Here is a 26137-nt window from a genome sequence, read left to right as displayed (position 1 = left end):
AGTTGGACCAGCATGATAGCAGGACAGGAGTGTGGATACTGGATGTTATGTTTATGGGCACTTTTAGAGAAAGTGATGAAACTCAATTGTATGTAGTCAGACTCTTGTGTCAGTACAACCAAAACTGAAGACTAGAAGATTAGGTAAACTGACACCCTTATCAATTAGTAGTTTGGTTCCAAGCATATAGACTCAGAGAGGGTGAACTGTAAGTACACTATTTCACCATCACCCCCAACTTAGGATCTCATCATAATGCTTGTTTCTTTGTCTAGTTGACCATATTACTGCTAACAAAATCTTTTTTTCTTCTTTTTTTAGAATCCCCCAAGTTGAACTGAAGAGAAATGTTTAACACAAAAATAATTGATTATTGCAAATGCCTGAATTTGAACTGGTATTAGCCTCTGCAGCCTATACAGAAATATTCAGACCAGAGGAAGGAAAAGTAGCACAAGGAGCCAATCGGTTGTGCTGCATTGGAAGGAGCATGCTGACAGAAGAAGTGAGCAGAGTTGCAGTAAGTAGACAGAAATACAAATGTTTGGGCCTGTAAAACAGCCCTCTAAAATATATTTTATCTATGTAGTTAGCTGTTTGTCTGGAGTTTAGCTTAAGATCCAAGAAACTAAACAGCAGGAAATTCAAGATAACTGTGGTTTTAATATGGCTAAAAGAGAAAAAACAAAATGGCAACAAAACTCAGAGGGATAAAAATGTATGGTTCCACTCTTTACAAGTATCTGATTTTATACTGCCATATTAAAAGTGCCTTGAAAAAGTATTAATACCCCTTGAAATGTTCCACATTTTGTCATGTTATAACCAAAAATGTAATTGTATTTTATTGGGACTTTATGTGATAGACCAACACAAAGTGGCACATATTTCTGAAGTGGAAAAAAAATGATAAGTGGTTTTCAACATTTCTTACAAATAAATATCTGAAAAGTGTGGCATACATTTATATTCAGCTCCCCGGAGTCAATACTTTGTAGAACCACCTTTCAATGCAATTACAGCTGCAAGTCTTTTTGGGGATGTCTCTCCCAGCTTTGCACATCTAGAGAGGGACATTTCTGCCCATGATTCTTTGCAAATTAGCTCAAGCTCTGTCAGATTGGATGGAGAGTGTCTGTGAACAGCAATTTTCAAGTCTTGCCACAGATTCTCAATTGGACATTGGGCCATTCTAACACATGAATTTGCTTTGATCTAATCCATTCCACTGTAGCTCTGGCTGTATGTTTAGGGTCATTGTCCTGCTGAAGGTGAACCTCCACCCCAGTGTCAAGTCTTTTACAGACTCTAACAGGTTTTCTTCTAAGATTGCCCTGTATTTGGCTCCATCCATCTTTCCATCAGCTCTGACCAGCTTCCCTATGCCTGCTGAAGAAAAGCATCCCCACAGCATGATGCTGCCACCACCGTGTTTCACAGTGGGGATGGTGTGTTCAGGGTGATGTGCAATGTTAGTTTTCTGTCACATATCATTTTGCTTTTAGGTCAAAAAGTTAAATTTTGGTCTCATCTGACCAGAGCACCTTCTTCTACATGTTTGCTGTGTCCCCCACATGGCTTCTTGCAAACTGCAAATGGGACTTCTTATTGCTTTCTTTCAACAATATTTTTCTTCTTGCCACTCTTCCATAAAGGCCAGATTTGTAGAGTGCATGACTAATAATTGTCCTGGAGACAGATTCTCCCACCTGTGCTGTGGATCTCAGCAGTTCCTCCAGAGTTACCATGGGCCTCTTGGCTGCTTCTCCAATTAATGCTCTCCTTGTCCAGACTGTTAGTTTAGGTGGACGGACATGTCTTATGTTTGCAGTTGTGCCATACTCTTTCCATTTTTGGATGATGGATTGAACAGTTCTCCGTGAGATGTTCAAAGCTTGCAATATATTTTTATAAGCTAACCCTGCTTTGTCTCCACAACTTTATCCCTGACTTGTCTGATGTGTTCTTTGGCCTTCATGATATTGTTTGTTCACTAATGTTCTCTAACAAACCTCTGAGGGCTTCACAGAACAGCTGTATTTATACTGAGATTAAATGATACACATGTGGACTCTATTTACTAATTAGGTGACTTTTGAAGACAATTGGTTCCACTAGATTTTAGTTAGGGGTATCAGAATAAAGGGGGCTGAATACAAATGCATGACACACTTTTCAGATACATGTTTGTAAAAAAAAAAAAAGTATAATTTTCCTTCCACTTCACAATTAAATGCCACTTTGTGTTGGTCTATCACATAAAATCCCAATAAAATACATTTACATTTTTGGTTGTAACATAACAAAATGTGGAAAATTTCAAGGGGTATGAATACTTTTTCAAGGCACTGTATGCCCTCTAAAAGCCAATAACACCTTTGGGCTTAGCATGGTAAAAGCCCATTAGTAAGAACTTGAGGTTATATTCAAAGAGAGATGTGTATAGTACTGGAAACTTCTCTTTGAAGTGTATTATATCGCAGTGAAAGCACTGATTAAAATGTCCTCAGTGTCATTCAGAATGGGTAACAATTACTATTATTTGTTCTTTTTCAAGCTCAAATTATTCCCGACTTGGGATACCGCCGCAGAAAAAAAATCGTTGTTATCTTTCTAGTAGCATTTCAAACTGGATACAATTATAAGCGATAAGGAAGAAAATATCAGTTCCCCCACTTTGGAGAAGACCTGAATGCTATATACTCATTGTCGCTTAAAGGCGCTATTCAAACAGCAAGAGGATAATTGATGATTTTACATTAAAATAATATATTCTCAGCTGCCAAAGACTTATTAAATTGCACATAATAACTGCAATAATTTTACTTTGCCTCATATTGTTAACATATAAAATTGGGCAGTTTCCAGTCACATTATAAAAAGGACACGAATCTCCATTAACTGGGCTTTGAATTAGGAAACAAAATACAGAAACATATTCGTTTTTAGAATATACTTTGTATAGCAATAATGTGTGGTGTCCACCCTAAAGCTGTACTCACTTAAAAAAAATTGGGGGGTGCACAGCACCATTTACAGAAGCAAATCCCATGTTCTGCCGCCCACTATTAAAATCATCCCTCTAGTGATGATGGATACTCCCCACAGCAGTGATCTTCCTATACTGCAATGGTCAAGAGCAGTGGCTGTGACTGTGATGTCCCCTCATTCATTCACAAAACTCAGGAATATTTTCTGGAATGGAATTTTTTGTGCTTCACACCATGAAAGGTATGTATTCCATGGATGGTAGACCTTATGAGAGATAGATTACATAGCTTTAAGAAGTGTAGGAAACACGGATTTGGGGCAGACCCTTATCACCTAGAACCTGGGCTTCAACAGCTGTGCCATTAAACCAGCAGCAATAAAACAGATTGCTAAACCATTCCTAGGAACTAGAGATCCAGACAGCCTGGAAGAGTCTGATTAGATCTGAACATTTTAGAGAGGAGCTTCAGAGGACGAATGGCATAGTTCAGGTTGAAGTGATCCCCCAGTGACCTGAGCATCCATTGCTTGGCCATGAGACCTCTGAATCTAGAGCCAAACTTGATAAAAGGGAAAAAAATGTTGTTCATGTTTCTCTGAAGAGAAAATACGTTCATTCCCCTAGGACACTAGCATAGGACTGAAGCATGAAGGGAGTAAGAGGGGTTTCGCTGCCTGTTCAACAATTTTTTTGTTTTCCTGAAGTTGCCAACATAACCCAGCTTCTCAGAATTCCTTCTGATCCTGTGTCCACTGTAAATGCCCGATACAATTATATTACAAAAATAAGAACAGCAATTTTTTTTTCACCTGTCAGCCTAGACAGAGCAATATTTTTATTACAACGGTATATCAAATGAAATCTTTATCTGTTAAAAAAAATATATATTTTTATGCTATAGTTATAGTCAAGTTAACCAACACTGCTAAAGTTGGCTTAGGTATCTTGGATTCAATTACCTCTAATCATGATCAGCTTAAAGTGATTCTCTGACTTTCTAAATAAAGCACGTCTGCAGTTAGTACTAAGAGGCAATTCACTAGAGACACTTTTCTTGTAAAATTTCAATTTGGAAATGTAAATATCCAGCATCTTGTCAAAAATGCTAATTTTGACTTTGAAGAAAGTCAATGACTGCACTGCAATACACTTAGTGCAAGCCTGAGGGTTAAGTATTAGCTAACTGAATGAAGACTCTGCTTTTTCTTGGAAAGGGTGAAGGTTCAAAGTACAGGACATTTTATTATGAGCACTGGGCAGCAGATAATTGTGCCTAAATGACTTGTTGCTGTACCTGTGCCATATTTTGACCTTGCACAGATACATTGACGATATCCTGATTATATAGATTGGTACTGAAACATTACTCTGTGAATTTATGACTGCACTGAATAAAAAGCATATAGTTTGGCCTTTACATTCAAATATGATTAACAGAACATGTCATTTTTAGATTTGACCTTTTTTGGGGATCCAGAACAGAAAACAATAGGTATATAATAGCTATATCATAGCACAACAGCCATTAATATTATTCTGCATGTCTCTAGTCTTTCATCAAAACAATCCCTTATGGACACTATCTCAGATTCTATCTGTTATGACAAACAGAATTATAAATCAGCTGCTAAATTATATTAGATTGAAGCAGAGGGGATACAGCACCAGAACCCTCAAAAAGGCATACTTACGGGCCAAAACACAGAAAAGAGTGAATCTTATTTTTAAACATAAAATTTTCAGTTGGGATAATCTTCCTTCAGTTAGGCTGATAACGGCATATATTTGACAGCATGTGGAAATCAGCAATATCCTTTCTAGACACTGGTATCTGCTTTGAAATGTTGCAGTGTTCTGTCAGTTTCTTAAAGCTATTGTAAACCCTTACATATACCCAGTAAAGTAACTAGCTTCAGGTGATACACACAGATGACGCAAACCCTGCTACATAAAGTTGTGCCTGTTTATCTGCAGCCCTCTCTTCTCTACAACCTTTCAAAGTGCCGAATGTATAAAGCTTCTCTGAGCTTTCAGAAAGCAGGAAGCGGGATGGTGAAATTACACTCTGCAGAGCTCAATGAGGGGAGCACTGAGAGCTAACTGGGGGGAAGGGCAACACACCCCTTCACATAGCACATATTACCAGAGATGAGGCTGTCAATCACAGACTGTGTGCTGCAGTTCCTACCCCGTCATCTTTTTTCTCTTGGTGTCAGGAAAACCTGCCAGAAGTGACTCATGCAGACAGCAGAAGAACAAGGAAAAAGGTAGAAATGACACTTGATGGTCTGGATTGAGACAAGCACACACTATAGAAGGATATACTTTGTCTATATTTCATGTCAAAGGTTTACAACCTCTTTAAGGATTATCCTAAAATCACATTTAAACCAACATATTCCTTGAAGAATACATAGGTACCAGGGGCGACCTGACCATTTGGACTTTGCCCAAGGGCCGGGGGTCAGTAGGGGGCCCGTGAGAGGATCACTGTCCAGTGACAGTGTAGGGAGCAGAGGAAGAGGCAGTCTCAGATCCTGACCCAGAAGTAGCTCATCTGTCACTTCACATGGTGGCAAAGGGAGTCTGGTGACGGGTCCGGACACTGTGCTGGTGATGGAGCCGGTGAGGAGTGGGAAAGTGAGAGGCATATCATCCATGGGTGCGGGGTGTTCACTACACACACCCTGCACACACTTTCCCCCCCATGGATTATATGTATCAGTAACAAAGTCGGAGGTGATCGGTGCAGGGGAGGGACAGTGACAGCACCGATCTCCCTGCATGGATTTCAATGAAGCAGCTGAAAGCTCTCTCTCTCCCTCCCTCCCTATCTCTCTCTCTCTCCCCCTCCCTCTCTCTCCCTCCCTCCCTCTTGCTCTCCCTCTCTTTCTCTCTCTCCTTCTCTCTCTCCCCTTCCTTTCCTTCCTCCTTTCTTCATTCCTTCCTTCCTCCTTCCATTCCTTCCCTCCCTTTTCTTCCTTCTTTCCTTCCCTTCTTTCCTTCCTTCCTTCCTTCCTTTCTCCCTTCCTCCCTCCCTCCCTCCCTTCATTCCTTCCTCCCCTCCTTTCATATCCTTTCTTCCTCCCTCCCCTCCTTCCTTCATTCTTTCCTCCATCCATTTCTTTCCTTCCTCCATCCCTCCCTCCCTCCTTTTTCTCCCTTCCCTTCCTTTCTCTTCCCTTCCTTCCTTTCTCTATTTATTCCCTTTTCTTTCTTCCTTCCTTCCTTCCTCCCTCCCCTCCTTCCTTCCTTCCTTCCCGCCCCTTCCTTCATCCCTTGCTCCATCCATTCCTTCCTTCCTCCATCCCTTCCCTTCATTCTTTCATCCCTCCCTCTCCTCCTTTCATTTCCTTCCTTCCTTCTTTCATTCCCTCCATCTCCTTCATTCCTTCCTTCCTCCATCCATTCCCTCCCTCCCTTTTCTTACTTCCTTCCCTCCCTTCTTTCCTTTCTTCCTTCCTTCATCCATTCCCTCCCTCCCTTTTCTTCCTTCTTTCCTTCCTCCATCCATTCCCTCTCTCTCTTTTCTTCCTTCCTTCCTTCCTTCCTTCCTTCCTTCCTTCCTTCCTCCATCCATTCCCTCCCTCTTTTTTCTTCCTTCCTTCCTTCATTCCTTCCTCCATTAATTTTCTTCCTTCCTTCCTTCCTTCCTTCCACTCAAAGCACACCCAAAAAAGCTTATAAAAAGGTACCAGGGGCATTTCATGGGGCCCCCAACTGACCCTGGGCCGAGTGCTTGATTGGTCAGTCTGCCCCTGCTTTGGCCATCCATTTTATTTCCTTCCTTCCTCCCACCCCTCTTTCCTTCCCTCTCCTTCCTTCAATCCTTCCTTCTTTTCTCCCTTCCTCCCTCCCTTCATTCCTTCCTTCCTTCATCCCCTACCTTTATTCTTTCCTCCCTCCCCTCCTTTCATATCCTTTCTTCCTCCCTCCCCTCCTTCCTTCCCTCCCTTTCCTTCATTCTTTCCTCCATCCATTTCTTTCCTTCCTCCATCCCTCCCTCCTTTTTCTCCGTTCCCTTTCCTTCCCTCCTTTCTCTATTTATTCCCTTTTCTTCCTTCCTTCCTTCCTTCCTCCCTCCCCTCCTTCCTTCCTTCCTTCCCTCCCTTCCTTCATCCCTTCCTCCATCCATTCCTTCCTTCATCCATCCCCTCCCTTCATTCTTTCATCCCTCCCTCTCCTCCTTTCATTTCCTTCCTTCCTCCCTTCCTTCCTTCTTTCATTCCCTTCATCTCCTTCATTCCTTCCTTCCTCCATCCATTCCCTCCCTCCCTCTTCTTACTTCCTTCCCTCTCTTCTTTCCTTTCTTCCTTCCTTCATCCATTCCCTCCCTCCCTTTTCTTCCTTCCTTCCTTCCTTCCTTCCTTCCTTCCTTCCTTCCTTCCTTCCTCCATCAATTTCCCTCCTTCCTTCCTCCATCCATTCCCTCTCCTTCCTTCCTTCCTTCCTTCCTTCCTCCATTAATTTTCTTCCTTCCTCCATTTCCTCCCTCCCTTTTCTGCCTTACCTTCATTCCTTCCTCTATCCCCTCCCTTCATTTTTTCATTCCCTCCCTCCTCATCCTTCAATCATTCCTTCCTTTCTCCCTTCCTCCCTCCCTTCATTCCTTCCTTCCTCCATCCCCTCCCTTCATTCTTTCCTCCCCTCCTTTCATTTCCTTCCTTCCTCCCCTCCCCTCCTTCCTTCATTCCCTTTCCGTCATTCCTTCCTCCATCCATTTATTTCCTTCCTCCATCTAGTCCATCCCTTTTCTTCCTTCCTTCCTTCCTTCCATCCCTCCTTTACCTTCATTACTTTGGCCCAGGGGTGGACTGACAACTCATGGGGCCCCCAGGCAATAGGGGATAACGGGGCCCCTGTGTCCTTGCCCACACTCAAAGCACACCCAAAAAAGCCTATAAAAAGGTACCAGGGGCATTTCATGGGGCCCCCAACTGACCCTGGGCCCTTGGGCAATGCCCAAGTGCTCGATTGGTCAGTATGCCCCTGCTTTGGCCATCCATTTTATTTTCTTCCTTTGTTCCTTCCTTCCTCCCACCCCTCCTTCCTTCCCTCCTCTTTCTTCATTCCCTCTCTCTCTTTTTATACCTTCCTCCCTCCCTCCCTCCCTCCCCTTCCTTCCTTTTCCTTCATTCCTTCCTCCGTCCATTTTCTTTCTTTCTTTCATTCCTACCTTCCTCCATTCATTCATTCCCTCCCTCCCTTTTCTTCTTTCCCTTCCTTCCTTCATCCCCTCCTTTCATTTTTTCCTCCCACCCTCCTTCCTTCCCTCCCCTTTCTTCCTCCATTCATTCCCTCCCTCCCATCCTCCCTCCCTTTCCTTCCTTCCTTCCTTCCTTCCTTCCTTCCTTCCTTCCTTCCATTCCCTTCCTTCCAATATAAGGGGATAAGGGGGTACAGGTTCTGTTTATTCATCCAAATCTAATGACAGCCCATTATATACTAGTACTTCCTGTTCATTCCCTACTGACACTGTCCACTGCCCCCACAAAATCATTGTGAAAAAAATAGTACAGAAATAAATTGTAAAAAATAATTACAAAATTAGATAATAAAAATTAAAAAATTCTGACACCCATGCCATTGCTCTACTGATACCACCCACTGGCCACCCAAAAGCATTTTGAAAATAAATGATAAAAATAATAAAACATTAATTTGTAAAACAAATCATAAAATTGTAAAAAAATAAATAAAATAATACTAATATAAATAAAGAACTACTGACACCACCTACTGACACCATCCTACACATACTACCCACCGCCATACACTCTGCACTACTCTCCCTGTACATACTACCCACCGCTAGAGATGAGCGAAGAAATGAAAAATTCGATTCGACTGATTCGGCGAATTCGTGGACAATATTCGATTCGAGTCGAATAAATTCGCTGTGAATTTAACTTAAAAAAGGGTGTTTCTAGGCTTCAGAGAGACTTAATATTAGTGCAGAACACTGTACCTTTAATTTAAATGCCCTTGGAGTCTGCTGGGGAAGAGAAATAATACTGTCACTCAGTATGACATGCAGATGAGTGCCGTCGATCTTAGAATCACCGCACACTTCACTCATTTGGCCAGTCACGGGGCCAAAACCAGTGTTTGGAGCCACAGTGTGGCGGTGGAGGCAGCAGCAATGGGAGGCCATACAGCAACCTATGACAAAATGGAAACCAGCAGGAGTGTGAGGAGACCTGAAAGTGGCACATGGCAGAGTGGGAGCAATGGGAGGCGGTACAGGGACCCAGGTCACACTGTGGGTCCAGCAGCAGCGTGACCAGGCGGTACGGGGGTCCATGGCAGATTTGGGGCCTGGCAGCACCTATGGGAGGCCTGTAATCTGCCAGCACCCTATGACAAAATGGAACCCTGGGCTGGGGCAGGCAGAACCGCCGTATCTTTATCACGGTTTTCCCAGGCCACCGAATGGCGACGCTGCATATGCTGACGCAACGCTGTAGTCCCAACATGGGCCCCCTGGCCACGCTTGACTTTCTGGCCACATAGTCGACATACGGCTACGTTTACTTCCTCGGGCGGCTTGACGAAAAATTGCCACACCGCAGAGTAGGAAACTTTGCCTCCTCTACTCCTCACTGACTGACTGCTACTTCCTCCGTGCACACCGGCACCACTACTGGCCGTGGTGGTAGGCTGCAGTGGAGCTGGTGCTCTACTCCGTGGCCGTTTGCCTCCACTGACACTGCTGCGACCCTGCTGCCTCCTGGCAGCAGCAATGGGAGGCCGTACAGGGACCCATGAGAGACTCTGGACTTGGCAGCAGCATGAGGAGGCGGTATATAGGGGCCCATGGCAGATTAGGGGCCTGGCAGCAGCTATGGGAGGCCCGTAATCTGCCAGCACCCTATGTCAAAAAATTCAACACACCAGCAGTGTGAAGAGACCTGAATGTGGCACATGGCAGAGTGTGGCGATGGAAACAGCAGCAATGGGAGGCCGTACAGGGACCCATGAGAGACTCTGGACTTGGCAGCAGCATGAGGAGGCGGTATATAGGGGCCCATGGCAGATTAGGGGCCTGGCAGTAGCTATGGGAGGCCCGTAATCTGCCAGCACCCTATGTCAAAAAATTCAACACAACAGCAGTGTGTGAGGAGACCTGAAAGTGGCACATGGCAGAGTGTGGCGATGGAGACAGCAGCAATGGGAGGCCGTACAGGGACCCATGAGAGACTCTGGACTTGGCAGCAGCATGAGGAGGCGGTATATAGGGGCCCATGGCAGATTAGGGGCCTGGCAGCAGCTATGGGAGGCCCGTAATCTGCCAGCACCCTATGTCAAAAAATTCAACACACCAGCAGTGTGAAGAGACCTGAATGTGGCACATGGCAGAGTGTGGCGATGGAAACAGCAGCAATGGGAGGCCGTACAGGGACCCATGAGAGACTCTGGACTTGGCAGCAGCATGAGGAGGCGGTATATAGGGGCCCATGGCAGATTAGGGGCCTGGCAGCAGCTATGGGAGGCCCGTAATCTGCCAGCACCCTATGTCAAAAAATTCAACACAACAGCAGTGTGTGAGGAGACCTGAAAGTGGCACATGGCAGAGTGTGGCGATGGAGACAGCAGCAATGGGAGGCCGTACAGGGACCCATGAGAGACTCTGGACTTGGCAGCAGCATGAGGAGGCGGTATATAGGGGCCCATGGCAGATTAGGGGCCTGGCAGCAGCTATGGGAAGCCCGTAATCTGCCAGCACCCTATGTCAAAAAATTGAAAACACAAGCAGTGTGAAGAGACCTGAATGTGGCACATGGCAGAGTGTGGCGATGGAGACAGCAGCAATGGGAGGCCGTACAGGAACCCATGAGAGACTCTGGACTTGGCAGCAGCATGAGGAGGCGGTATATAGGGGCCCATGGCAGATTAGGGGCCTGGCAGCAGCTATGGGAGGCCCGTAATCTGCCAGCACCCTATGTCAAAAAATTCAACACAACAGCAGTGTGTGAGGAGACCTGAAAGTGGCACATGGCAGAGTGTGGCGATGGAGACAGCAGCAATGGGAGGCCGTACAGGGACCCATGAGAGACTCTGGACTTGGCAGCAGCATGAGGAGGCGGTATATAGGGGCCCATGGCAGATTAGGGGCCTGGCAGCAGCTATGGGAGGCCCGTAATCTGCCAGCACCCTATGTCAAAAAATTGAAAACACAAGCAGTGTGAAGAGACCTGAATGTGGCACATGGCAGAGTGTGGCGATGGAGACAGCAGCAATGGGAGGCCGTACAGGGACCCATGAGAGACTCTGGACTTGGCAGCAGCATGAGGAGGCGGTATATAGGGGCCCATGGCAGATTAGGGGCCTGGCAGCAGCTATGGGAGGCCCGTAATCTGCCAGCACCCTATGTCAAAAAATTGAAAACACAAGCAGTGTGAAGAGACCTGAATGTGGCACATGGCAGAGTGTGGCGATGGAGACAGCAGCAATGGGAGGCCGTACAGGGACCCATGAGAGACTCTGGACTTGGCAGCAGCATGAGGAGGCGGTATATAGGGGCCCATGGCAGATTAGGGGCCTGGCAGCAGCTATGGGAGGCCCGTAATCTGCCAGCACCCTATGTCAAAAAATTGAAAACACAAGCAGTGTGAAGAGACCTGAATGTGGCACATGGCAGAGTGTGGCGATGGAGACAGCAGCAATGGGAGGCCGTACAGGGACCCATGAGAGACTCTGGACTTGGCAGCAGCATGAGGAGGTGGTATATAGGGGCCCATGGCAGATTAGGGGCCTGGCAGCAGCTATGGGAGGCCCGTAATCTGCCAGCACCCTATGTCAAAAAATTGAAAACACAAGCAGTGTGAAGAGACCTGAATGTGGCACATGGCAGAGTGTGGCGATGGAGACAGCAGCAATGGGAGGCCGTACAGGGACCCATGAGAGACTCTGGACTTGGCAGCAGCATGAGGAGGCGGTATATAGGGGCCCATGGCAGATTAGGGGCCTGGCAGCAGCTATGGGAGGCCCGTAATCTGCCAGCACCCTATGTCAAAAAATTCAACACAACAGCAGTGTGTGAGGAGACCTGAAAGTGGCACATGGCAGAGTGTGGCGATGGAGACAGCAGCAATGGGAGGCCGTACAGGGACCCATGAGAGACTCTGGACTTGGCAGCAGCATGAGGAGGTGGTATATAGGGGCCCATGGCAGATTAGGGGCCTGGCAGCAGCTATGGGAGGCCCGTAATCTGCCAGCACCCTATGTCAAAAAATTAAAAACACAAGCAGTGTGAAGAGACCTGAATGTGGCACATGGCAGAGTGTGGCGATGGAGACAGCAGCAATGGGAGGCCGTACAGGGACCCATGAGAGACTCTGGACTTGGCAGCAGCATGAGGAGGTGGTATATAGGGGCCCATGGCAGATTAGGGGCCTGGCAGCAGCTATGGGAGGCCCGTAATCTGCCAGCACCCTATGTCAAAAAATTGAAAACACAAGCAGTGTGAAGAGACCTGAATGTGGCACATGGCAGAGTGTGGCGATGGAGACAGCAGCAATGGGAGGCCGTACAGGGACCCATGAGAGACTCTGGACTTGGCAGCAGCATGAGGAGGCGGTATATAGGGGCCCATGGCAGATTAGGGGCCTGGCAGCAGCTATGGGAGGCCCGTAATCTGCCAGCACCCTATGTCAAAAAATTCAACACAACAGCAGTGTGTGAGGAGACCTGAAAGTGGCACATGGCAGAGTGTGGCGATGGAGACAGCAGCAATGGGAGGCCGTACAGGGACCCATGAGAGACTCTGGACTTGGCAGCAGCATGAGGAGGCGGTATATAGGGGCCCATGGCAGATTAGGGGCCTGGCAGCAGCTATGGGAAGCCCGTAATCTGCCAGCACCCTATGTCAAAAAATTGAAAACACAAGCAGTGTGAAGAGACCTGAATGTGGCACATGGCAGAGTGTGGCGATGGAGACAGCAGCAATGGGAGGCCGTACAGGGACCCATGAGAGACTCTGGACTTGGCAGCAGCATGAGGAGGCGGTATATAGGGGCCCATGGCAGATTAGGGGCCTGGCAGCAGCTATGGGAGGCCCGTAATCTGCCAGCACCCTATGTCAAAAAATTGAAAACACAAGCAGTGTGAAGAGACCTGAATGTGGCACATGGCAGAGTGTGGCGATGGAGACAGCAGCAATGGGAGGCCGTACAGGGACCCATGAGAGACTCTGGACTTGGCAGCAGCATGAGGAGGCGGTATATAGGGGCCCATGGCAGATTAGGGGCCTGGCAGCAGCTATGGGAGGCCCGTAATCTGCCAGCACCCTATGTCAAAAAATTCAACACAACAGCAGTGTGTGAGGAGACCTGAAAGTGGCACATGGCAGAGTGTGGCGATGGAGACAGCAGCAATGGGAGGCCGTACAGGGACCCATGAGAGACTCTGGACTTGGCAGCAGCATGAGGAGGCGGTATATAGGGGCCCATGGCAGATTAGGGGCCTGGCAGCAGCTATGGGAGGCCCGTAATCTGCCAGCACCCTATGTCAAAAAATTGAAAACACAAGCAGTGTGAAGAGACCTGAATGTGGCACATGGCAGAGTGTGGCGATGGAGACAGCAGCAATGGGAGGCCGTACAGGGACCCATGAGAGACTCTGGACTTGGCAGCAGCATGAGGAGGCGGTATATAGGGGCCTATGGCAGATTAGGGGCCTGGCAGCAGCTATAGGAGGCCCGTAATCTGCCAGCACCCTATGTCAAAAAATTCAACACACCAGCAGTGTGTGAGGAGACCTGAAAGTGGCACATGTTTGAGGCATGATTCATGGCGGATTTAGTCAGTTGTGTCAGGAACTGGTGGTTTGAAATCCAGACTAATCCACGCCTGATTCATTTTCACAAACGTGAGTCTCTCCACACTTTGGGTGGACAGTCGTGTCCTCCGCGGAGTTACAATACCTCCTGCCGCACTAAACACGCGCTCCGATGCCACGCTACTGGCCGGGCATGACAGCCTTTCAAGGGCAAATTCAGCTAGTTGGGGCCAAAGGTCAAGTTTCGTTGCCCAGTAGTCAAGGGGATTGTCTACCTCGGTTGGCAGGGTGCTGTCCAAGTAGGCCCAAGCCTGTTGTTTGAGCTCCTGCTCCAGGTCCACCTGATGCTGCTGCTGCTGCTGCGGCTGGTTAGTAGTTTCCTCACTGCGCTGGTGAAGAAAGCTACTCATCATCGACTGCAGACTGAGGCAGCCGCTGCTGGTGGAGCTGCCACTGCTCCTACCACCCCACCCCTCCCCTGCTGCCATGCCAGCGGAACGCGAGCGCACAGGGCCCACAGTGTCTGAGGATGGACGTTGGCGCACAAAGGCAGAGACCAACTGACTACATAGGTGGTTTTTATAGTACGTAATTTTGGCCTCCCTCTCAGCAGGTGTGAAAAAGGCCACCATTTTGGACCGGTAGCGAGGGTCCAACAAGGTGGACAGCCAAAAGTCATCCCTCTGTCTGATGGTTATTATTCGGCTGTCGCTACGCAAGCAACCGAGCATGCTATGGGCCATTTGTGCCAAGGAATGCGAGGGACTCCCTGCCTCCATCTCCACAGCATACTGCCACGGTGCGTCTGGGTCCTCTGTCTCCTCCTCCTCCTCCTCTACCAGATGCTCCTGCTCCTCCACTCCTGTCCGCTGAGTGGAAAAACCACCCATTTCACTCAATAATTCCTGAGCACAAATGTCCTCCTCTACCTCCTCCTCTTCTTCCTGTCCTGCTCCCACAGGGGTCATGTGGCGTTGAGATCTGTGCGCCACGTCTACCGCACCCTGACCAGCCATTGTTAACAGCATTTGTTCCAGGACGTGCAACAGAGGAATGACGTCGTTCATCCCATAGTCCTGCCGACTCACGAATAGCGTGGCCTCCTCAAAGGGCCTGAGCAAGCGGCAGGTGTCACGCATGATCTGCCAATGGCTGACATCTAAGTTACACAGGGGAGTACCTTTATCCGCTTGTAACATAAGGAAATCGGTGATGGCCTTTCGCTGCTCGTAAAGGCGGTCTAACATGTGTAGGGTTGAATTCCACCTTGTTGCAACGTCGCAGATCAGGCGATGCTGTGGAATTCCGTTCTGCCGCTGCAGCTCAATGAGGGTGTTCTTTGCGGTGTAGGAATGGCTGAAATGCATGCACAGTTTACGTGACATTTTAAGGATGTCTTGCAGTGGGATGGTGGATTTTAGGAACCGCTTGACAACCAGATTGAACACGTGAGCCATGCATGGCGCATGGCACAACCTTCCTTGACGCAGAGCAGACACCATGTTCTTTCCGTTGTCGGTCAACATGGTTCCGATTTTAAGTTTGCGCGGAGACAGCCATCTGTCGATTTCTCTGTTCATTACACTCAGCAGTTCCTCCCCTGTGTGACTACGTTCGCCAAGGCATACCAGGTGCAGCACAGCGTGACACCGTTGCGCCCTGCACATGTGATATGCCGGTCGGGTAATGGGACTTGGCACGGGGGTGGCGGCTGAGGACACGGCGGAAAAAGAGGTGGTAGAGGCGGACATGTTTGCTGGACCAAGGACGTGCAAACGTGGAGGCAAAAGCGTCGTGACCTGTCCAAGTTGCTGGTGCGGCTGTGCCGGCACCACGTTCACCCAGTGGGCCGTAAATGACATGTACTGTCCCTGACCGTAGTTACAGCTCCACACGTCGGCGCTGCCGTGCACTTTGGCAGAGACCGACATGCTCAAAGACTGGCCCACCATCTCTTCTACATGTGAATGCAGGGCTGGCACTGCCTTTTGGGCAAAGAAATGACGGCTTGGCACTCTCCACCGCGGCGCGGCACAAGCCATCATTTCTCGGAAAGGTGCTGAGTCCACCAGTTGGAAAGGGAGGGACTGCAGCACCAGCAACTTGGACAGGAGGACGTTCAGCTTTTGCACCGTCGGGTGCGTGCTCGCAAACTGTTGTCTCTTGGAAACGGATTCCAAGAAAGACTGTTGACGGAATCCGAGAAGAGGAGTAGCAGGAGAAGGAGCATCTGAACGAGCGGAAGATGCCAACGAGCGACAACTCCCCTCAGCAGAGGTGTTGGAGCCTTGACTGGCTGATAGAGGGTGATTGACGACGTCGGGTGACGGAGCAAGTAACGGAGCGGGTGATGGAGCGGGGGCTGGGGCAGGCAGAACCGCCGTATCTTTATCACGGTTTTCCCAGGCCAACGAATGGTGACGCTGCATATGCTGACGCAACGCTGTAGTCCCAACATGGGCCCCCTGGCCACGCTTGCATTTCTGGCCACATAGTCGACATACGGCTACGTTTACTTCCTCGGGCGGCTTGACGAAAAATTGCCACACCACCGAGTAGGAAACTTTGCCCCCGCTACTCCTCACTGGCTGACTGCTACTTCCTCCGTGCGCACCGGCACCACTACTGGCCGTGGTGGTAGGCTGCAGTGGAGCTGGTGCTCTACTCCGTGGCCGTTTGGCTCCACTGACACTGATGCGACCCTGCTGCCTCCTGGGCAACCCACCGACTGTTTCGCTCGCTGCCAAGCTGGCACCCTCTTCTCCTGATGATGCGGAAGAAATTGCCTGATGACGACGAGGCAGCCAAGTGCGATCAACCTCCTCATCATCAGGTACGGTCTCCGCCTCACTACTAGCCCCCTCGGCTGCGTCTGGGTCAGGAGACAGACCTGTCTCTAGACCGGCTACAGAGCCACTCTCCTCGCCAGTACTTCTTCGCCTGGCTGCTGAAAAGGCCGATGTCTCCCCCCGTTCCTGACCGCCCTCTGTTAGCTCTTCCTCACTGTACAGTGGGGCTGAGCCCACAGCATGCGATACTTCGCTTGGTGAGGGAACAGCAAAGGACAGGGGCAGGTAGAGGACATGTGATTTCAGTGGGCTTGCTCCCGGGCCATGCCAACTAACGGTTGTGTCTGACGTACCCACCGACCGTTGGCTGTAGGAAGACGACCGAGCCAACCAATCAATGACGGCAGGGTTGTCGGTGGAGACACGACCGCTGGATGACACCGGGAGCACTGGCCTCTGGCTGCGAATAGTGCTGCCTCGACCCCTTCCTCTGCTGCCACGTCTGCTCGCTCCTAAAAAATTGCCTCCCCTGCCACTCCTCTGCATGTTGTCTGACATACTCTTTAATTCAACGATTATGTGTCCCTGAGTAACAATTCTCTGGCACTCAGTAACAATTCTGTCTGTCCCTGAGTAAAAATTCTGTGGCCCTAAGTAAAGTTTCTGTGGCCCTGAGTAACAATTCTCTGGCACTCAGTAACAATTCTGTCTGTCCCTGAGTAAAAATTCTGTGGCCCTAAGTAAAGTTTCTGTGGCCCTGAGTAACAATTCTCTGGCACTCCGTAACAATTCTGTCTGTCCCTGAGTAACAATTCTCTGGCACTCAGTAACAATTCTGTCTGTCCCTGAGTAACAATTCTCTGGCACTCAGTAACAATTCTGTCTGTCCCTGAGTAAAAATTCTGTGGCCCTAAGTAAAGTTTCTGTGGCCCTGAGTAACAATTCTCTGGCACTCAGTAACAATTCTGTCTGTCCCTGAGTAACAATTCTGTGGCCCTAAGTAAAGTTTCTGTGGCCCTGAGTAACAATTCTCTGGCACTCCGTAACAATTCTGTCTGTCCCTGAGTAACAATTCTCTGGCACTCAGTAACAATTCTGTCTGTCCCTGAGTAACAATTCTCTGGCACTCAGTAACAATTCTGTCTGTCCCTGAGTAAAAATTCTGTGGCCCTAAGTAAAGTTTCTGTGGCCCTGAGTAACAATTCTCTGGCACTCAGTAACAATTCTGTCTGTCCCTGAGTAACAATTCTCTGGCACTCAGTAACAATTCTGTCTGTCCCTGAGTAAAAATTCTGTGGCCCTAATTAAAGTTTCTGTGGCCCTGAGTAACAATTCTCTGGCACTCCGTAACAATTCTGTCTGTCCCTGAGTAACAATTCTCTGGCACTCAGTAACAATTCTGTCTGTCCCTGAGTAACAATTCTCTGGCACTCAGTAACAATTCTGTCTGTCCCTGAGTAAAAATTCTGTGGCCCTAAGTAAAGTTTCTGTGGCCCTGAGTAACAATTCTCTGGCACTCAGTAACAATTCTGTCTGTCCCTGAGTAACAATTCTCTGGCACTCAGTAACAATTCTGTCTGTCCCTGAGTAAAAATTCTGTGGCCCTAAGTAAAGTTTCTGTGGCCCTGAGTAACAATTCTCTGGCACTCAGTAACAATTCTGTCTGTCCCTGAGTAAAAATTCTGTGGCCCTAAGTAAAGTTTCTGTGGCCCTGAGTAACAATTCTCTGGCACTCCGTAACAATTCTGTCTGTCCCTGAGTAACAATTCTCTGGCACTCAGTAACAATTCTGTCTGTCCCTGAGTAACAATTCTCTGGGACTCAGTAACAATTCTGTCTGTCCCTGAGTAAAAATTCTGTGGCCCTAAGTAAAGTTTCTGTGGCCCTGAGTAACAATTCTCTGGCACTCAGTAACAATTCTGTCTGTCCCTGAGTAACAATTCTCTGGCACTCAGTAACAATTCTGTCTGTCCCTGAGTAAAAATTCTGTGGCCCTAAGTAAAGTTTCTGTGGCCCTGAGTAACAATTCTCTGGCACTCAGTAACAATTCTGTCTGTCCCTGAGTAACAATTCTCTGGCACTCAGTAACAATTCTGTCTGTCCCTGAGTAAAAATTCTGTGGCCCTAAGTAAAGTTTCTGTGGCCCTGAGTAACAATTCTCTGGCACTCCGTAACAATTCTGTCTGTCCCTGAGTAACAATTCTCTGGCACTCAGTAACAATTCTGTCTGTCCCTGAGTAAAAATTCTGTGGCCCTAATTAAAGTTTCTGTGGCCCTGAGTAACAATTCTCTGGCACTCCGTAACAATTCTGTCTGTCCCTGAGTATGAATTCTGTGGCCCTAACTAGCGTTTCTTTGTCCCTAAGTAACAGTTCTGTGGCCCTGAGTAACAATTCTGTGTCTGTGCGAGTAACAATTCTGTGGCCCTAAGTAACAGTTCTGTGGCCCTCAGTAACAGTTCTGTGTCTGTGCGAGTAACAATTCTGTGTCTGTGCGAGTAACAATTCTGTGGCCCTAAGTAAAAGTTCTGTGGCCTTCAGTAACAATTCTGTGTCTGTGCGAGTAACAATTCTGTGTCTGTGCGAGTAACAATTCTGTGGCCCTAAGTAAAGTTTCTGTGGCCCTAAGTAACAATTCTCTGGCACTCAGTAACAATTCTGTCTGTCCCTGAGTAACAATTTCTGGCACTCAGTAACAATTCTGTCTGTCCCTGAGTAAAAATTCTTTGGCCCTAAGTAAAGTTTCTGGGGCCCTGAGTAACAATTCTCTGGCACTCAGTAACAATTCTGTCTGTCCCTGAGTAAAAATTCTGTGGCCCTAAGTAAAGTTTCTGTGGCCCTGAGTAACAATTCTCTGGCACTCCGTAACAATTCTGTCTGTCCCTGAGTAACAATTCTCTGGCACTCAGTAACAATTCTGTCTGTTCCTGAGTAAAAATTCTGTGGCCCTAAGTAAAGTTTCTGTGGCCCTGAGTAACAATTCTCTGGCACTCCGTAACAATTCTGTCTGTCCCTGAGTATGAATTCTGTGGCCCTAACTAGCGTTTCTTTGTCCCTAAGTAACAGTTCTGTGGCCCTGAGTAACAATTCTGTGTCTGTGAGAGTAACAATTCTGTGGCCCTAAGTAACAGTTCTGTGGCCCTCAGTAACAGTTCTGTGTCTGTGCGAGTAACAATTCTGTGTCTGTGCGAGTAACAATTCTGTGGCCCTAAGTAACAGTTCTGTGGCCTTCAGTAACAATTCTGTGTCTGTGCGAGTAACAATTCTGTGTCTGTGCGAGTAACAATTCTGTGGCCCTAAGTAAAGTTTCTGTGGCCCTAAGTAACAATTCTCTGGCACTCAGTAACAATTCTGTCTGTCCCTGAGTAACAATTCTCTGGCACTCAGTAACAATTCTGTCTGTCCCTGAGTAAAAATTCTGTGGCCCTAATTAAAGTTTCTGTGGCCCTAAGTAACAATTCTCTGGCACTCAGTAACAATTCTGTCTGTCCCTGAGTAACAATTCTCTGGCACTCCGTAACAATTCTGTCTGTCCCTGAGTAACAATTCTCTGGCACTCAGTAACAATTCTGTCTGTCCCTGAGTAAAAATTCTGTGGCCCTAAGTTTCTGTGGCCCTGAGTAACAATTCTCTGGCACTCAGTAACAATTCTGTCTGTCCCTGAGTAACAATTCTCTGGCACTCAGTAACAATTCTGTCTGTCCCTGAGTAAAAATTCTGTGGCCCTAATTAAAGTTTCTGTGGCCCTGAGTAACAATTCTCTGGCACTCCGTAACAATTCTGTCTGTCCCTGAGTATGAATTCTGTGGCCCTAACTAGCGTTTCTTTGTCCCTAAGTAACAGTTCTGTGGCCCTGAGTAACAATTCTGTGTCTGTGCGAGTAACAATTCTGTGGCCCTAAGTAACAGTTCTGTGGCCCTCAGTAACAGTTCTGTGTCTGTGCGAGTAACAATTCTGTGTCTGTGCGAGTAACAATTCTGTGGCCCTAAGTAACAGTTCTGTGGCCTTCAGTAACAATTCTGTGTCTGTGCGAGTAACAATTCTGTGTCTGTGCGAGTAACAATTCTGTGGCCCTAAGTAAAGTTTCTGTGGCCCTAAGTAACAATTCTCTGGCACTCAGTAACAATTCTGTCTGTCCCTGAGTAACAATTCTCTAGCACTCAGTAACAATTCTGTCTGTCCCTGAGTAAAAATTCTGTGGCCCTAAGTAAAGTTTCTGGGGCCCTGAGTAACAATTCTCTGGCACTCAGTAACAATTCTGTCTGTCCCTGAGTAACAATTCTCTGGCACTCAGTAACAATTCTGTCTGTCCCTGAGTAAAAATTCTGTGGCCCTAAGTAAAGTTTCTGTGGCCCTAAGTAACAATTCTCTGGCACTCAGTAACAATTCTGTCTGTCCCTGAGTAACAATTCTCTGGCACTCAGTAACAATTCTGTCTGTCCCTGAGTAAAAATTCTGTGGCCCTAATTAAAGTTTCTGTGGCCCTAAGTAACAATTCTCTGGCACTCAGTAACAATTCTGTCTGTCCCTGAGTAACAATTCTCTGGCACTCAGTAACAATTCTGTCTGTCCCTGAGTAAAAATTCTGTGGCCCTAATAACGTTTCTGTGGCCCTAAGTAACAATTCTCTGGCACTGAGTAACAATTCTGTCTGTCCCTGAGTATGAATTCTGTGGCCCTAACTAGCATTTCTTTGTCCCTAAATAACGATTCTGTGGCCCTCATTAACAAGTCTGTGTCCCTGAGTAATGGTTCTCTGTCCCTAAGTAACTTTTCTCTGTCCCCAATTATCGTTTCTGTGGCCCTAACTCTGTCCCTGTCCCTAGTACAGAGCGGTCTGCCTCTGTTCAATAACTGCAGGCAAATGAAGAATTCCAAAATGGCCGCTATTTATAGCTCGACCATTACACAGTGCTGGCTGGCTGGCTGCTGATTGGCTGATGCGATCACATGTAGTTGAGGAATGCATTATGGGTCAGCGCGCCTTGTCTGCGCGCCTTCCCAGACATCCCCGCTCCGTCGCCGCACATGTCAGCCGCCATTTTCTGAAAAATTTCGATTCGCGCATCCGAATTAGGCTATTTTTCGGATTCGGCACGAATCGAAATTTTTCCGATATTCGACTCGAATTCCACTTCAGATACTTCGATTCGCTCATCTCTACCCACCGCCATACACTCCGCACTCCTCTCCCTGTACATACTACCCACCGCCATACACTCCGCACTCCTCTCCCTGTACATACTACCCACCGCCATACACTCCGCAGTCCTCTCCCTGTACATACTACCCACCGCCATACACTCCGCACTCCTCTCCCTGTACGTACTACCCACCGCCATACACTCCGCACTCCTCTCCCTGTACGTACTACCCACCGCCATACACTCCACACTCCTCTCCCTGTACGTACTACCCACCGCCATACACTCCGCACTCCTCTCCCTGTACGTACTACCCACCGTCATACACTCCGCAGTCCTCTCCCTGTACATATACACTCCGCACTCCTCTCCCTGTACGTACTACCCACCGTCATACACTCCGCAGTCCTCTCCCTGTACATACTACCCACCGCCATACACTCCGCACTCCTCTCCCTGTACATACTACCCACCGCCATACACTCCGCACTCCTCTCCCTGTACATACTACCCACCGCCATACACTCCGCACTCCTCTCCCTGCACATACTACCCACCGCCATACACTCCGCACTCCTCTCCCTGTACATACTACCCACCGCCATACACTCCGCACTCCTCTCCCTGTACATACTACCCACCGCCATATACTCCGCAGTCCTCTCCCTGTACATACTACTCACCGCCATACACTCTGCACTCCTCTCCCTGTACATACTACCCACCGCCATACACTCCATACTGTACATTCCCTATTTAACATTACCTCATTCTGCACTATATAAGTCATCTGAGACACTATTTAACCACTCCCCTTTTAAGCCATGCCCAATTTATAGCGCAATTTAAAACACACCCCTCTCTCATCCCTTCCTCTCTCTCTCTCTCTCCTCCTCCTTCTCTCTCTCTCATATTCCTTCTCTTTTTCACCCTCTCACTCCCCTCTCTCTTTCACTTCCCTCACATGGCAGCCATCTTTAAACCTGAAAGTGCCCAGTGGCTTCTACACAAAGAAGCCGGGAACATCCATGCAGTTTTTGCTGCAGTAAATAAGTAAATGCACCTTCTATGCAGCTGAGCTGCAATATGTAGGTAGGGTGTTGTGTGGGTGTGCTTGAGTGTAGGTGGGGGCACAGGGGGCCCCATTATCTCTTACTGCCCGGGGGCCCCATGAGTTGTCAGTCTGCCCCTGATAGGTACATAGTCATTTTGACAAGGAACATGATAACTATTATCCTTTAATCACAGGGACCTTCAAATGTGGCTCTTGTAATCAGTGCAGCTATATTTCCACAAGTAGGGAATAGAGACTGCCAAATGGGGATATTTTCAAACCCAAATATTCTGACATTTGCTCCACAGTTGTAGTTATCTATTTTTTAGTTTGTCCATGTAATTCATTTTATGTAGGAAAAACTAATTGTGAATTCAGAAGAAGAATGCACAAACATATAAGAGACATCAAAGATGGTGATTATTTTCACCCATTGGTTGACATTTTGCCATGTATCATAAATATGATCCTTCCAAAGTCAGCTTTATTGCTTTGGATTTCGATTTCAAGTAGAGGTGGAGATCTTGATAAATGATTGTTTCAAGCAGAATGCAGGTGGATCCATAGGCTGAAAGCTACCATACCTATGGGGTTAAATTAAATCAACAGTTTTGTAACCTTTTTGCAACAGATATGGTATACTATTTATACTGTGTGTATTTGTATGTTGTATTCTTTTTTCGATTTAATTGCTAAACCTCACATTTGCACATATTTTGTGATCGCGCTTTGTATAGTGTGATTTTAGGTGCGCAGAAAGGTTCAATTTCTACTCAGTTTGTTTCCTCCCCTATTTCCACTTAATCATATGTGGGAATGCCACCCTCTGGTGACAGTAGAATGGGCCACTGGAGGAGAAGTGGTGCCTAATCCTAGGATGGGATGGTTTCCAATGGGCTCTTTTATTGCAGCCCCTCCTATGGCACATTTGGATAAATTTGGTGTGTGTCCACGTGAATTCCAGTGCGCATCTCGGTGCTGTGATGTCATTTATGGAAAGACTTGACTGACTTGATTTTGTCACTTCCAGTGATGTCATCACATGGTGTATGACGCACACTGGACATTGGTGGGATATACTGTACAAGAATGAGTTCTTTCCTTTTTTTACCTCTTCTTTGCTTCCTAGGACATGCAGCGAGTTTTCTCCTTTGAACATGGTGGACCATGGGCACACCCTGGAACCTGTAAGTGGGATCTATCCTTTAGGAGGTATTTTTGCTTTGTTTTGTTATGGAGGGGTTATCACCATAATCGCCCTACCCATGCCGCCATTGATGGCTACAGATGTCGATCAACGGGTCCTGGCCGGAGATTCACCGCCACCACCCGGCGATCATCGAGGAACAGTGACATGGGAGAGACCTATGTGTATAGAACACAGGTCGGTCTCTCTCCTGCCAGCAGTAACATGCTGCTGTATCCTTCTCTGCACAGCAGAGAAATATAGAGTAGCATGTTTACATAGTAAAGCACACACAGCACACAGTAAAACACACACAGCACACAGTTAACCCTTTGATCACCCCAGATGTTAACCCCTTCCTGTCCACTGGCATTAGTACAGTGTTAGTGCTTTTTATTAGTACTGATCACTGTATTAGTGTCATTGGGATGTCAGTGGCAGTTAGTCAGTTCATTGTCAGAATGCAGTCTTTAATTCCCACTATAAGTCACTGATTGTGGCCATTACTAGTATAAAAAAAAAATTCCAGTATATATGCCACCATTTGTAGATGCTATAACTGTCACGTAAACCAATTAATTTACATGTATTGTAATTTTTTTTTGCAAAGACATATAGGAGAATACATTTTGGCCTAAATTTAGGCCAAATTTTGATTTAATTCTTTTTTACTGGATATGTTTTATAGCAAAAAGTCAAAAAAAATTTTTTTTTTTCAAAATTGTTGGTCTCTTTTTTGTTTAAACTGCAAAAATAAAAAATACAGAGGCGATCAAATACCACCGAAAGAAAGCTCAATTTGTGGGAAAAAAGGACTTATATTTAATTTGGGTGCAGCATTGCATGACTGCGCAATTGTCAGTTAAAGTAACGCAGCGCTGTATCGCAAAAAATGGCCTGGTCAGGAAGGGGGGTAAATCCTCTGGAGGGCAAGTGGTTAAAGTTCTGGTCTAATTGTTATGTAACATGATGTAATATACATAATATATACACTATGGGACAATTTTAATAATATTTACAGTATATGTTTCTTTCTAAAGGACACACTGTTAGCTGCACATACATCCTTGATAAAATGGACGCCTCTCCAAGAAACACGATGGATAGACTATTAGATCTACATAGTTAGTTTGAATTTATGTTCAGAAAGGAGGAACATATGGATAATAATCATTTTGCTTTGTAATATATTGGTAAATACCTTTGATCATCACCTTTTGTATGTCTTGATCCTCCCTCTTAGATTGTGAGCTCTAACAAGCAGGGCCCTCTGATTCCTACTATATTAAATTGTATTTTAACTGTACAGTCTGCCCTTATGTTGTAAAGCTCTGTGTAAACTATTGGCGCTAAATTAATCCTGAATAATAATAATACATATAATGATGTATACCAATTGTCCTCATTACAAAAGGATGTTGTTTGTATACTAAAGGGACCTTCTTTACATTTTATGATAGGACTTGCCAAGGCAATTTTTAGTAAAGTGTTGATAAAGATATATATATATATATATATATATATATATATTTACCTAAAGCGGTATTAAACCCAAAAAGCAACCATTTATTATATTGCAACTTAGCAATTCTTAAATGTGATGGCTGCATTCATTGTTTTTTAGGTTTTTGTTCTTCAATTCTCATCTGGTGAACCAGCCAGTAAGTCAAGCTCTCCAGCAGAATGTATCAGTTACAGTGATGTGACAAACCATTTACCACTAACAGGGGTGCTTACAATGATCAGCTTTTATATCAGCTTTTATATGTTTGTGTAAAATCTTTATCCCAAAAGGGGGGAAAAATGTTTGCTGTAACTGATTATAAAGTATGACCTGGAGTTTGGCTTCAATTTGTTAGTGTATTTAAATTTACTATTACATGAAAAACACTCCCCTCCCCCCCAGACTGGCAATGCTGGTGTCTGTTGTGCCTCATTCATTAGGAGTGGTGTCTCATTATTACAGGAGGTTAATGACCAGATCACAAAGGAAAAACAGAGGGGAAAAGAGCCCAAGAAAAGAAATCTGATGTAGCCATCACATCTAATGACTGGTAAGCTGCAATATAATTCAGAATCATAAAATGTCTTGTCATTCGACAATATCAGTCATAAAATGAAACACAGTTGTAGCTCCCTAACATTAAAAAAAGAAATTCCACACTCAACATAAAAAACAACAAAAAGCCATAAT

The 26137-nt window shown here is 46.6% G+C and overlaps 1 long non-coding RNA gene across 1 annotated transcript; it reads left to right on the top strand.

The window, feature by feature from the left end:
- Positions 1-332: 332 nt before the first annotated feature.
- Positions 333-25320, top strand: LOC149454493 (uncharacterized). The gene is made up of 3 exons (XR_016314205.1): positions 333-520; positions 23887-23944; positions 24984-25320. It is a non-coding gene; the product is annotated as an uncharacterized LOC149454493 (long non-coding RNA).
- The last annotated feature ends 817 nt before the right edge of the window (positions 25321-26137 follow it).

The sequence above is a fragment of the Staurois parvus genome, unplaced genomic scaffold (genome assembly GCF_062004578.1).
Source record: "Staurois parvus isolate SC_StPar_1 unplaced genomic scaffold, SC_StPar_1.0 ptg000426l, whole genome shotgun sequence".
In the NCBI taxonomy this organism is placed as follows: Eukaryota; Metazoa; Chordata; class Amphibia; order Anura; family Ranidae; genus Staurois; species Staurois parvus.
This window is presented reverse-complemented; position numbering and strand designations above follow the sequence as displayed.